Raw genomic sequence first — 13,590 nt, forward strand, 5'->3', positions numbered from 1 at the left:
TTATAGTCCCTGGACTGGCACCCAAAGCGTAATACTGATTATCTTATCTTCGTGTAACAAAAATAATCAAGATACGCTGCGATTGGTGTACCAGTACAGTGCCCTATGCACCAGTATGTGCGGAAAGGGAAGTATGATGATGATGAAATATTTAAAAAATTGTGTAGATATTTTGACAGTTTTTTTATTTATTATATTTCGATAGCCCTAAATACCAACAATAAGAATTGAGAGGCCCGATGGGCCAAAATTTGTGTGTCCGAGGTCCTAAATATCTAAGGCCTAGAGAAACATTTAGTAATAAATGATGATGATTAGTATGATGGAAACTGGATAGCTGAAAATAGACTAACACTTAACCCATCTAAAACGGAACAACTATGGATGGCTTCAGCCAGACGAGAGAATTTGATTCAGGATACGGCACTACCCGATGTAAGGAGTACCGCTTTACCCACCGTTAAACTACTGGGAGTCATCCTTAATTCTGACCTTTCTCTTGACGCTCAAATTGGTAGAACGATAAGTTCATGCTTTTACCAGCTTTGACAGATTAAATGCATACGCAAAAAAATAATAATTGATGCCGCCCGTCATTTAATAAATGCGTTTTTAGTGTCTAGAGTCGATTATTGTAATGGTATCTACGCAGGTCTAACAATGAATAAAATGACTTGCCTACAATCTGTATTGAATGCCGCAGCGAGACTTAGTTTTGGAATCTCTAAGTTCAGTCATATCACTCCACTACTTCGGGAATTACACTAGCTACGTTTTCCACAGAGGGTGAAATACAAACTCTGTTGGCTTATGTATAAGTCACGGCACAATTCTGCTCCAGAATATCTAAGGGAACTCTGCATTCCAGATGAACTAGCTGACAGACGTCTCACGCTTAGATCAGCTACATCTACGTCGAAAGAAAAAGTTATTATACATCTACGCAAACAGCGCACTAAATTCGGCGAACGCGAATTTGCGGTCGCAGGCCCTACGGTATGGAATGCTCTCCCAGCAAAGGCCCGAAACTGTGAGAGTGAAGTGATGTTTCGAAAGAAACTTAAAACCCACTTGTTCTCTAAATCATTTGAATAAATTCTTGGCATGTGGTGAAAAAGTAAATTATTTTTCTTAAATTAAAAAGTTAAAATTAAATTTATGTCTTTATATAATCACTTTGTAAAGCGCCCGTGAGGTATTATATAACCGAAGTGGCGCTATATAAGTTATCCATAATAATAATAATAATAACAATTATGATTTCATCAAATAAAATGTTTAAAACATCAATGCCGTATGAAATGTTATTGATCAAACGTTCAAACAGAAACCATTCTATGAAACGCAGAAAAAAGAAATGAGAAACTGTAATTCCGATAATTTGTTTACATGAACGGAACACTGCGTTCTACAGTTCCCGAAATCTCAATCTAAATGGTATAGCAGATTCGTCATGATTCCAAGAATCCCTTTTTTCCCTTTTCCTCCGATATCTGCCTTCACTGGATGCTCCACCCCCCCACGTCCCCCGCGCCGAACCCGCCGATCGGTCTGTGTATTCAATTTTATTTCAGTTTCAGTTCAGTTCTCGCGCGACGATGGACGCAAGGTGGCGTCTCGGTTCTGTCGCTGATACGCGGACATTTATTTTGCTCGTTTGTGATTGGTGGCTTGTGTTCATTCGTATGTTCTCCTGGTAACAGTTCGCCGCCTGTGAACGAGTTTCAATCGGATTCCGATCGGATTTAGCAGTGAAGTTTGCCTTTGTGAACTGTGAGATATTTTTAAATCGAGTTCGAATAGATTTTGTGATTTTTATCTCTGGTGCTTTTGTATTTGAAAGAACTTTTTTCGGATGTCGAAGTGACAAATGCTTCTTTATTCTGAAGACGTGTCTATTGTAAGTACCTATATCTATACTTGTCATATTTTAATATACATAGTAATATTAATAAGGAATAATTTTACTCCACAGTATAAAAATACAGATTTTTCTTTGATTAAAAAAAATGTAAACTTAAAGTTTCTTTGTTTCTTGTTGTTTGTAGGTAAAAAGCCCTTATAAATAATAAAAGTACTCATTTTCGTCAAAATTTATTACAACAGAAAAGGAAAACATTTGAGAAGGGAATTTAGGAACTCTAAGCATTTACATTGCTTATGTCTTGTCATCGGCTGATTTAAGTGGCCAGTTTACGCACTGTGTAACATTCACCATTCTGCTTTTGTTTAAAAAATCATATTTCCTCAGTTCAGAATTAAAAGAGCCTAAATATTTATTGATATGGGTGAGATTCATCCGGATGAATTTTTTCGTCAACCAGGCAACGGCAACCCCTGAAAATAGTTTGAATTTAATTCATAATGTTTTTAGAAAGTTATTTTTTTTAAATGTTTTTGAAGAAAAGATGATATAATTTATTTTTACAATAGATTAAAATTGAAATTTGTATGCTGGGGCTTGCTGATATTTTGCTCAGAGCAATTTACACTTTCATAGATTAGATAATTACTTCTGAATGAAGTTGCGCTTTACTTTCTAACACTCGGATATAATGTATTATATATTCTGTACATTCTTGCACATTCATTATACTCCAATAACAAGAAGGCAGATTGTTTATTTTGCGATATTGTGCAATTATAAATAGCTACATGTGGTTCTTATTTCCTTAATCTGTACCGGGCGGTATATCATGTACGTATAAATATAATGCAACGCTTCACGCAATACAATAACACCAAATAATATTTATATAAATAGCGTTATCTCATTTATTGGCAAATAAACGAAAATGAAATATTATTAAAGTAATCGTATGTAAACGTCTCGAAATTTTTTATACATTGAAAATTAACATAATATAATAATAAAAGTAATAATAATCATGGTTTATTAACAAAAATAGCAATTACTTTATTTACTACATACACACTTAGGTAATAGATTTCTCTGGATCATGTCTAGTCTGCCTAACTAGGTACAACCTGTTTTAAGGCAAACATTTTGATGCAAAATAAACAAACCTAGTAGTTAAGTTTTTTACAGTTATACAATGTTAATTTATACCATTTTTTATTTAAGAATGTTTTTGAGTAAATTTTCCAATTTTTCTCGACCCAAACCCAGTAACCATTTTTTTACAAATTTATTTGATTGAATCCGGGTCATGGTTTTGCAACGTTGGCTTTTTAAAAAATATTTTGACTATTGATTTTTGAGCAGATTCGAGAGGTTTTTAATATCGATTTATTAGTGCCTCCCCATCCTATTATGCCATAAGTTATAATTGAGTTGCATATTAAATAATAATGTATTATCTTTTTGTCTTTATTGTTGTTTCTCTTACAAAAACTGACAAGCTCTTGTGCTTGGAGAGGGAGGACTTCTTCTTTTAATATTAAAAATATTGATCATTTTCAATGGGGATGGTCAGTGCTACGGTAAATGTATACAATGTTTTCTTACGCGCGGCAAAAAATAGAGCAATTGATAATGTACTGCGAAGTTCCTTGAAAATGTATGAAAAAATAATAAAAACGAACTACTTCGAACGATGTCACTAGTTCTTCCGATACAACCTATTATATAACGTTGTGATAGATATTCGGTTTACGGGAAGCTAACTGACCATGCAGAGCTCACCGAAGAGAACTTGTGACGTCACGTGCGGAGTAATTACAACACTTTAAAACACAATAGCGTTGATAATATAATAGATAAAAAAATGATAATTTTTTGGCCTTAGTTTGACATCCTTTAAACAAATAATTAAAATCCATTGAACTTCCTCACTGTATTTTGTATCATTGTTATTTAGTTGTTTTTATCGAGTGTTTCTTTAATTTTATTTTTGGATAATTTATGTCGGCCTCGTGACGTAATGGTCAGCGCATTTGCCTACCATGCAAGAGGTCTCGGGTTCGATTACCGACAGGGTTAATATGAAATATTTATTCAATAGGGTGTTCACGCTAAAATATTTCATAGTCCCTGGGCTGGCACCTGAGGCGTAAGACTGATCATCTTACCTTCATGTAACAAAAATGATCAAGATACGCCGCGATTGGTGTACCAATGCAGTGCCCTATGCACCATTAGGTGCGGATAGGGAATGATGATGATGTTTTTTTCAAGTGTTTCTTTAATTTTATTTTGACCTATTTATTTAGGTTATTTCCTTCATTTCTGTAGGGAATTGAAATTTTTAGTGCCTAAAGAATACATAATTTTGCCTGAAATATTTGATGACATTTTGGTAACTTTAATAAAAAAACATATTTTATTCAAATAAAAAATGTATTATAACAAATTTATTCAATGAAAATGATTTTTAGGTGGGTGTACAAATGCACATTTTAATGCGGAAATGGTAAATAATACCGCATAATTTATATTCAGAAGGTGTCAATGTGACGGAACATATTTATGCAAAATGATATTTAAGTTTTAAAAAATGCATTAAATACTTTCGGTTCAAAAATCTTATCCTTGATATACGTTAATGGCTGTCGGAAACCCGTCGCTGTCTGTCGGAAATAAATATAAATTAGATAATTTTATTTGTCAAAGTTATTGCCTCAAATGGCATTTTGCTGATGAATATAATGTTACACAGTGTGTAAAGTGGCCACTTAAACCAGCCAATGACAGGTCATAAGCCCTGTAAATGCCTTGACTTCCATATTCCCTTATTTAAGGTATTCTCCATCCCTGTTGTAATTTGTTGATAATAATAATGTAATTTTTATATAATTTTATAATATAATAATTTTATATTATATTTCAATTCAATTCATTTATTTAAAAATAACGTATGTATAGCAAACATACATTCAAAGCGTGCATATTTAAAAAAAGAAAAAAATACACGAAAGAGACGTATGTCAAAGTAGTAGGAGAATCCTGCTCCGGAAAACCCCTTCGGATACATGGAACAGATCAATATCCAGAGCGATGTTGTTCAACATAGCGGTAGCCCTTCCAACGGCAGGGTGCCTTTGTATATCGGAATATGAAACAATCTATGCTGACGCTGTCTTAGGTAATTATCAGGAATGTACAAACCGATGCTAATCATAATCTCAGAATTATTGACTATACCACAACAATCGATAAAAATGTGTAGTCAAATACCCATTCCTTCTAGTATCTGAACTGTTGTAGCCGAGCATACCCTGGAGAAACTCGGTCGGATAGAGCCGCGGATAATACTCGCACTCTCTCATGTAGAGATATCTCAGAAACTTCTTTTGGATTTTCTTCGTCGTAAGAGAATATTTCAGTTCATGTGGACCCCAAATCATTGAGTCATCACTCTCGAGTCTACTTCGCACCGAGGAGTTGTAAAAAGTTCTCAGTACGCGGGTATTTTCAAAAACACTGGCAGTACGCAGAACGAATCCTAACATCTTCAATGCATTACCACTGATTGTATCTATGTGTTCATAAAATGTCAGTGTACTCACAAATCTAACTCCCAGACCCTTTCTTTACATTTGATGTTCGTATCAGATTCATTTTGTAGAGAGAAAATAGAGTTTTTTGGGCCTTAGTGAAAGACGTGACCGAACACTTGGAAACGTTAAACCTAAGTTTGTTACGCCTTCTCCATTCACATATATTATAAAATCGTCGAAAGTTGTCACCCTTAAGAAAAATTTTAAGTCATCCGCAAATAACAGAAAACGCGATTTCAAAATAACATTTTTAATGTTGCTAATAAAATTAGAGAACAACAATGTACCCGGGTCAGAGCCTTGCGGGACATCCGAGAAAGTATAGATTTAGTGGTTCTAGTTGCGATAATAATCAATTTATCAAAAAAAACAAATGACTGGGACACGCTAATGGTAAATATCTATAGTGTGTAAAAGTCATTGCTCTAGCGACGTAATCCAGGGAGAAAATACAGAAATACGTTTGTGTGAAGAATGGTGAAACCTGGTTTCCTCTTAAAACGTTTTTTATTGTACTCCTGTACTTAGGCAATCCGTACAACAAAACGGACATATATATATTTTTTATTTTAATTTTATTTCAGACCAATGTTATTTTACTATGCTAATAGAATCCACAAATTTTAGGATAACGCATCACTCGTCTTTTATTTCCGAAACACATTAAAAAAATACATCACATACGAATATATTTATTCAAAGTTGCTTACACTGTCTAACTAGGGTTATAATAAGTTCCCCGTTTTAAGTCAGTAAAAAATAAATAAAAACAGTAATCAATACATAGAAATAATAAATAAAGGTAGTCGGCCTCGTGGTGTAATGGTCAGCGCGTTTGCTTACAATGCGAGAGGTCTCAGGTTTGATTCCCGGCATGGTTGACATGAAATATTGATTTAAAAAGGTATTTTTACACTAAAATATTTCTTAGTTCCCTGGACTGGCACTTGATGCGTAAGACTGATCATCTCACCTTCATGTAACAAAATCATGATCAAGATACGCTGCAATTGGTGTACCAATGCAGAGCCTTATGCACCATTAGGTGCGGAAAGGGAATGAAAGAAAAATAAAAAATAAAGTAGCCATAGTGAAAAACGTCGAAAATTATAAAAATTGTAGTAAAAGACGCAGTAAAAAACATATTTAAAAAAGAAAAAAAAAATAGAACACAAAATATCGGTAAAAACAGAGCAAAAAATATTATTGATCTTCAAATATTCAATCAGTAAAAAAAAATACATCTACAATGAACTTCCACCTATATATTTAATAATTATTTAATACTTCTATTTAGTTCATTCAAAATTTAATGTGCAATTAATTTTAATTTGAAATTTTTAAATTAAATAAATATTAATTCCTTTCGTACTAATATAATTAAATTAATTTAAAGATAGAAACCAATCTGGCTCACACCGGTTCGAACTCAGACCATGTAAAATTTAATCAAAATTTATTTGAATAAATCAATTAAAATAATTTATTTAAGTAAATCATGTTATTTATTTATAAGTACGTGGTTTTGGTTTTATTTAATACTGGTTTAAAAATATATAAAATTACAAACACAAAAAATCTCCATCTTTAGAACAAGCTGAGCCATGTTAGATGGGAGGGCATTTCATATTCATGTTCAAATGCTCGAGCGTTATGAATAATATAGATTCCCTCGTAATAAATTATGTAATATGTGCATGCAATAAATTTATAAATGGAGTAAATATATTCGCGTGCGGTGAAACAGGTGGTACCATTGACAGCCGTCATTGAATTGGAATTCTTGGGCCTCCATTGCGCAAGTCCTCCGCTTGTTCCAAGAGACCTTCTTTATTCCCTTTCGCGATATTTCTCTCTGAATCCGTCGCCCATCGCCGGCCATTGTTACCGGTTCGATTCAATTATCGGCCCATTCAAGTTTTAATTACTGGTCTCGATATCAACCCATTCAGCTGACGAGGTATTCGAGCAATATCACTCCTTGCCCTGAGTTATTATGAAGATATATACGGTAGAACTCCGTTTATCCGAACTCCAGCCATCCGTATTGCAAAATATTTAGTTCGTCATAAGGAAATAAAAAATCTTCATTATCATCATCGTTCCCTTACCGCACCTAATGGTGCAAAGGGCACTGCATTGGTACACCAATCGCAGCGTATTTTGATAATTTTTGTTACATGAAGGTAAGATAATTAGTCTTACGCTTCAGGTACCACTCAAAGGAACAATAAATATTATAGTGTTTCCCTTTTATTATACATAAAATTCGTTTATTAACTAAATATATTACAACAGAGATGAAGAACATTTGAGAAAAGGTAATATAGAAGTCTAGGCATCTACAGGGCTTATGACCTGTCAATGTCTGGTTTAAGTGGCCACTTTACACACTATGTAACATTCACCATTCTGCCCATATTTGAACATCTATATTCCTTCAATTCTTTCATCTGTTGATGTTTGTGAAGTTAAAGAGCTGAAACCTTTATTTATGCGGGTGAGATTCATCTAATTGAATTATTTCACCTACATACTAGGCAACGCCTGAAAATATTATTTTTTTCAATATCTTTACTTCTTCATGGACTAGGTGGATTTATCAACAAAATTTTTGTAGACAAGCTTAATTCAGCCATTGACTGGTCATAAGCCCTGTAGATGCCTAGACTTCTATTTTATCTTCTCTTAAATGTTCTTCATATATGTTGTAATATGTTAATATAAACAGCTCCCCAGGGAGTTGAATCCAGTCCTTGTCTACAAAATATTGTCATCTATTAACCCTTACGGATTATTAAATTCATTTTACAAAAATAATATACCATTTTTTATTCGATAATAATATTTTTTACATATTTTGTAAAGGTTGTCTGAGTCTTTTGTTTAGTTTTGTCTAGTAGTTTATTGTATAATTTCAGTCCATGGTTTATTAGTCTCGATTGTCCTTGTCTCGTTTTAGAAGGTTGTATATGATATTTTTCTGATATTCTCGTATTGTGTCCATGTTTACTACAATTTTTTTCAAGTTTTAGTTCTTCGTCTACAATTACATCAGTAGCTTATTTATGGATATTTCTCAATTTATAAATATTTCTAGTCTACAAAAACGTAAAACTAATATTGATTCCATATATATGTTCGGCATACTGAATGGTAATCGATGCTGCATCATTACTGGGACAAGTAAATTTCCATATTTCGACTCGTAGATTGAGAAACAATGAAGAACTGTTCGTGGATCAGCATAGAACCAACTATGGTCTTAGTTCTCCTATGACCCGGCCCGTCTTTGACGTATTGTTGACTCAAGACCAGATCTGGACTTTTTTGTTTTAAGTTTACAGCGATTTAAACGAGTACTAAATAAATAGTCCAGATCTTGTCTCGATGTCCCTTATGTTTGTCAATGCTTCTTTTCTTTTTAAAAATGTTTTTTACTATTTTTTTATTGTAATATTAAAACCCTATAAATTGTATAAATGGACAATGTCCGTTTATAAAAAAATAAATATATTATCTAGTAAAGTAGTATTAACATATTACAACAGAGATAAAGAACATTTTAGAGAAGGTAATATAGAAGTCTAGGCGTCTACAGGGCTTATGACCTGTCATTGGTTGGTTTAAGTGGCCTTTTTACACACTGTGTAATATTCACCATTCTATAGTGTAGATGCCTAGACTTCTATATTACCTTCTCTAAAATGTTCTTCATCATCACCAACATCATTATACCCTTTCCGCACCTAATGGTGCATAGGACACTGCATTGGTACACCATTTGCAGCATATCTTAAAAAATCTTTTTTCGATCAACCGTAATTTGAGCATACGCCTCACTCCTGTATTTAACTCAGTATTTTAAATATTGTTTGATAACATGTTAAATATTTTAGGTATACTGTATTGCAGTGTCCTTTTGCCATATTTATTGCAATATCTAGGAACAGCTAGCTCTATTACAGCCATACTAGTAAACCTGGTGTTGTAATCATGTACCAACTTGTGTTTATACTCGGAGTGCGACGCATGCTGACAAATTAAGTTGTGCCAAAGTAAAGTAAACTAATAATTTATTTACAGATTTATACATAAATGATATTGAAATATTGTGTCTCTGGCGGTATACATCTTTATGTAGCAGCAATTCGTTCGTAGAATTTTGCAAAGTTTGAATAAAATTAATATTAGTTTCACTTGATAACCTCCAGTAGCTCGATCACAAATAACTATCGACATGCTAATCAGCGACGTGATAACAATTTCTCACTATGGTTATTTATCGTATTCGCAATCACAATGGAACATCCGTGAACACCTAATATTAATTGTCAAAATATTTATTTTTCGCGACGTATAATCCTGCTGCGCGATCACATATTTGAATTTCACCGGTGTAAATATGGAAAATATTCCAAAACTGCTATTTTTATTTATTTATTCATTATTTATCACGCTATTTATTGCATTTAGCCGGCGGTTAGCAAGCCAAATGTCAAGAAAAGCAGGCGCCATAGTAATTGTAATTTAATTTTCACTTTTTTGTACTAGATACTCCTTACTATTTTGCAAATGCAGTATATTGTATTATTTTTTATAGTAAACGCCAATTTTTCGCCAGTAAACTGTATTTATTTACGAGGAAAACAAACCGATACGAGCGTTTACTTAGAGATTATAGTTCATTGTGATCGCTCAAACGCTTAGCTTGTTTTTAAGCACTTCGATAGTTATTTGTGATTAAGCCACAGGTAGTTATAGCGTATCGTATAATTGATTCAGAGAGAGATAAATAAATAATTTGTAAAGTATTAACAGGGACATAATATTTGAATATCTACATTCTATTACTTATTGCTCTTGATTGCTTAGTAATTAAAAAAGCATATCTGGGAGTATTGGTGTTGGACTGTCAGTGTTACAATATAGCAGTGGTGCATAGGGCACGGCGCTGGCCGGTATTGTCAGTTGTGTACAAACGGTCGACAAGAAATATCGCCATTGTGGCGATCTATTTTCGCGAATAATTATTCCGCCGCGACCTGCGACCGATATGCCGCCCTCGCCGGTTAACGAACCCGGAACCGGCCGCGGCCGAGTGGGAGCCCGGTGGACTAACACATTATATTATCGGATTTCGAACATTTGCGATACGGAACGCTTCGTAGATTTGCTGCAAGAAATCACACATTACGACAGAGATGCAGAACATTTTAGAGAAGGAAGCACGGAAGTCTAGGCATTTACAGGGTTTATGACCTGTCATTGGCTGGTTTAAATGTGCACTTTGCACACTGTGTAACATTCACCATTTGATGAATATCAAACGGCAGAAACTTAGCTATTGTGAGTATATTCAAATGTTTGCAGACTGACTGGATTCCCTCTTTAGGGAGTTATTTCGATCTTAAATTACTGTGCCCATGTTTAAACATTTAGCAGAAAGTGGCCACTGAAACCAGCCAATGACAGTACATAAGCCCTGTAAATGCCTCGGCTTCCATATTCCTTCTCAAAAATGATTTCTTCTCTAAGTTGAAACAATTTTTTAAAATTTTTATATCCAATTTCCCATTGCAATGAACTTCCCCATTTGCTTACGCCGTAAATTTTATAAATATTTATTTATTTATTTAAAACTTTCAGTACAAATTAAAAGTACTTTGGTGGACTTATTGCTGAAAGCAATATTTTCCGGGCAACCAAAAAACAGACTGGTCAAAATAAGAGATCAGCCAAAATTTTGGACTAAAAAACCAAATATATACATCAAAAGATACATATATATGTTAAAATAAATTAAAATAAAATCCAATTACTTAAAAATTACAGCTGTTTTTTAATTGGGAGATAAGGCTTGCACATATTAATTAGTAAAAAAATAAATTTAAAAAAGTAAAATATGTTATACATATCAAACTATGAGGAATGTGGAATCAGATAATGAGTTTGGAAGGAGAGAGAAAGAGGAACCAAGGAAAGAGAAAGGGATAAAAATATATAATTGAGAAAAAAAAATCAGTAAAAACTTAGGGAGTTCAGGATTCTGGAGACATATAATAATGTTTCAGGTGTTTCTTGAAGTTGGCTAGAGAACGTGTGCAGAAGGTGAAATATGCCATATATATATAATAAGCCTTCGTATTATATTAAACGGTATTAATTTACTAAATATTTATTTAATGTTTTTTTTTTACGTTTGCCTAATAAAAGTACATGTTTTTTTTTATAGTTCTGTCAGTAAAATATTTTTTTGCGGCATGCGTGAAGTGGCCGCGTAATGTTGCTAAACTGCGAACAATATATTATCATAACACAAATATAAGATAATTGTGTGTTATGCTATATTTACCACAAAAAATATTTTATTGACTGGACTCTAAAAAAACAGACACTTTTATTAGGCAAACGGAAAAAAATCATTAAATATTAATTTAGTAATTTAGTAAAATAATACAATTTATTATAAGACTAAGGCTTATTAATAGAAAGCCGGGTATAAAATTTCACTACCCTGGAAATACTGACGAAATGTCCGACATGTTTTATTTAACTATCTGACAGACGGTAAAATAATCGAATTCTTAAATAATATTATTTACGAATTCGCCACTTACACATGGAATGTGATCCAACCCTATTCCCTTTTAGTCCCAGCAGTATTTTGACACTTAAAAACGACACAACACGGCATAATTGAATTTCTATAGGCAGTTGCGTACTAAGCGACGTCTACAAAGTAACTAATGACCAAAACGTAAAACTACTCATTTAATTAATGAAAATGTCTCTCCCTGTTGGACTCATAATCTAATAATTTTGAAAATAAAGAAGTCCCTATATGTATGCTTAAAAAGACATGTATATGAAACGTTCATATTGCCGATGACAACATACGGACTAGAAACCATGTCTGTATCTGTAACTCAAAACAAGTAGCCAGAAATTAAAATGCCTGCAACGATCCATGGAAAGACAGATGCTCGGTGTATGTCTAAGAGACAGAGTAAGAAATGAAGAAATAAGGCGCCGAACCGGAGTCGTGGATGTCGTGAATCGTGCAGGGAAATTGAAATGGCAGTGGGCAGGACACTCGGCGAGGCAAAATGATGGCAGGTAGACATCCAGAATAATAAAGTGGAGACCAGTGTTGGAAGGCCACAGAAAAGATGGGTCAATGATATACCCTCTCTCGATAAAAGCGGGTGATAGGAAGGAATAACGACGTTTGGAAGACGCTATCCAGCAGTGGAGAGAATAAGGCTGAAGAAGAAGGATATTTTGCCGTAGGGCTGAAGTTCCTCATTGGTTTCTTAAACTGGTAAAGCCAGTTCTATCTTTTTCAGTTCAGCATTAGACACATTTTTTTCCCTTTCATTGGCTGCACCAACGTTCAGATTCCTTGGCGCAACACTATTATGGCCCATTGATACTATTGACCTATATTTTTTGTTTGATTAAATCAGCCAGGGGGCAAGCGCCCAGCCCTGCCCCGCGCGGCTACGCCTGTGGCCGGCGCCCTGTCCTCGTTTCGCTCGGTCAATTATCAGCTTTGCTGTTCGATATATCGAAGCACTTTATTTATCCGTAGCGAGATACCGGTAGATGGTCGTGAATGAAGAGGAGATAGCGAATAATTCGGTATCGATTTTTGCTTTATCTTTTCATGACCGGAAAATTTTTGCGCAAAGCAAACTGTATTATTATTTATAAAAACACTTATGATTATACAAATATTTAATACTTTTGTAACGATTTTTATGCTTCTTCATACTTTTTTAGCTTGTATTTATGTGTTTGTAATTTTAATACGCTTTTGATATTTTTTAACCTGTTTGGGTTCATATATTTTGTTAATTTAAAAAAAAAATTCATTCTTGTAATTTTTTAACATTTGCACTCTCATTCTGGTTCAGCTTTAGCTTTTAAACTTATATTTATATTTTTCTTTTTTTGTTTATTAATTGTATTATGTATATGTCACTTTAATTCATTTTCATACCTTGTGTCATGTTTATTTTGTAATTTTTTGAAACTTTTTATTATCCTTTTAATTTGTAGTGTATCAAAATTTTTATTCTGCTTTTGTAAATAATGTTGTAGTTTAAAATGTAAAAACGTCTGTAA

The 13,590-nt window shown here is 33.5% G+C and overlaps 1 protein-coding gene across 1 annotated transcript in view; it reads left to right on the forward strand.

Moving 5' to 3' along the window:
* Positions 1-1,599: 1,599 nt before the first annotated feature.
* The window catches only part of Atx-1 (Ataxin 1), a 92,364-nt gene continuing 80,373 nt past the window's right edge, over positions 1,600-13,590 (forward strand). The window contains exon 1 of the mRNA XM_088225356.1: positions 1,600-1,900. The gene's annotated coding sequence lies outside the window, so the exon portion shown is untranslated. The remainder of the gene's footprint in view (positions 1,901-13,590) is intronic.

The sequence above is a fragment of the Micrasema longulum genome, unplaced genomic scaffold (assembly GCF_059751315.1).
Source record: "Micrasema longulum isolate JH-2025_06_02 unplaced genomic scaffold, ASM5975131v1 h1tg000036l, whole genome shotgun sequence".
In the NCBI taxonomy this organism is placed as follows: domain Eukaryota; kingdom Metazoa; phylum Arthropoda; class Insecta; order Trichoptera; family Brachycentridae; genus Micrasema; species Micrasema longulum.